The 1,545-nt window shown below is 45.8% G+C and overlaps 1 non-coding gene across 1 annotated transcript; it reads left to right on the plus strand.

Annotated features, from left to right (window-relative positions):
- The first annotated feature begins 1,197 nt into the window (after positions 1-1,197).
- LOC111590191 (small nucleolar RNA Z247) lies at positions 1,198-1,336 on the plus strand. The gene has a single exon (XR_004852903.1). It is a non-coding gene; the product is annotated as a small nucleolar RNA Z247 (small nucleolar RNA).
- Positions 1,337-1,545: the final 209 nt, after the last annotated feature.

Genomic DNA, 1,545 nt, shown 5'->3' on the forward strand with positions numbered 1-1,545 from the left:
TGAGATACGATTGATATACTAACTCTGTGTTATCTGTTACAGGCGCTTTGCTTTACACGCCCCCTCAATCACAACTTTCTCAAGTTGAGATTGTATTTAAAGTTTTCTAATTTCTTCACTGTAAGAGCTTTGGTAAAACCATCTGCAATATGATCTCCTGTGGGAACATAGTCAATGTCCAGTAATTTCCTGGCGACACGCTCCCTGACAAAATGATAATCCACCTCAATGTGTTTTGTTCTGGCATGAAAGACTGGATTAAATGATAAATACTTGGCACCCATATTGTCTACCCAAAGTTTTGCGACTGAGGGGCTTGAAACTTTCAGTTCATTCAAGAGAGTTTGAATCCACATGATCTCAGCTGTGGCATTAGCTAGAGCTTTATATTCTGCTTCAGTGCTGGATCGAGATACTGTAGCTTGCTTCTTTGCATTCCATGACACTAAATTATTTCCAAGAAAGATAGCAAAACCTCCGGTGGATCTCCTGTCATCGAGGCATCCTGCCCAGTCTGCATCTGAAAATCTGCTCACTAGAAAGGAGGAAGATTTGCACAAGCTTAGCCCAAGACTAATACTAGATTTAACATATCTCAAAATTCTTTTTACTGCTGTCCAGTGAGATGTGGTTGGAGCATGTAGAAATTGGCACACTTTGTTTACTGGAAATGCAATATCTGGTCTTGTTAAGGTCAAATACTGCAGGGCCCCAACTACACTTCGATACTGAGTAGCATCATTTGGCCCAAGCAGAGAACCTTCATGAAGATGTAATTTTTCACTTGTGGATAACGGAGTACTCTCAGGTTTACAATTCGCCATGTTTGTCCTCCGTAGTAAATCAGTTGCATATTTTTCCTGTGTTAACATGATATCGTTTTGTGTCTTGTTTACCTCTATACCAAAGAAGTAGTGAAGATTCCCTAAGTCCTTTAGAGCAAATTCTTCCTGCAGATTTTTCAGTAGTGCTGAAACAGCTTCTTGCTTGACCAAGGAAGCCCTCACCCAGGTAGCGGCATGCAAAACTGCCACAGAAACCTGGAAGGTCATCGAAACAATTTACTCCTCCATGACCAAGGCACGCTCCATCAACACAAGAATCACCCTCGCCACCACCAAGAAAGGGGACCTCACAATTGCTGAATATGTCGGCAAGATGAGGGCCCTGGGAGATGAGATGGCAAACTCCGGCAAGCCGATCGACGACGACGAGCTCATCTCGTACATCATCACCGGCCTCGACTACGACTACAATCCGGTCATCACCTCCCTTGTCGCGCGAGCTGATCCGCTCACCATTAGGGAGGTGTACTCCCAACTGCTCAGTTATGAGCAATGGCTGGATCTCCTACGCGAGTCAGATTCCTACTCCGTCAACGCTGCCACCCGTGGAAGAGGAAGTTCCCGAGGAAGAGGCGGCAACCGTGGTGGAGGAAGTAGAGATTCTAGAGGCCGAGGACGTGGCGGATCTCAGTCTCGCCAGATTGGCATCGGCAACAGAAACGCTCCACAACAAGACAGCAGGCCCAAGTGCCAGCTCTGT

Source organism: Zea mays, chromosome 9, assembly GCF_902167145.1.
Source record: "Zea mays cultivar B73 chromosome 9, Zm-B73-REFERENCE-NAM-5.0, whole genome shotgun sequence".
Taxonomy (NCBI): Eukaryota; Viridiplantae; Streptophyta; class Magnoliopsida; order Poales; family Poaceae; genus Zea; species Zea mays.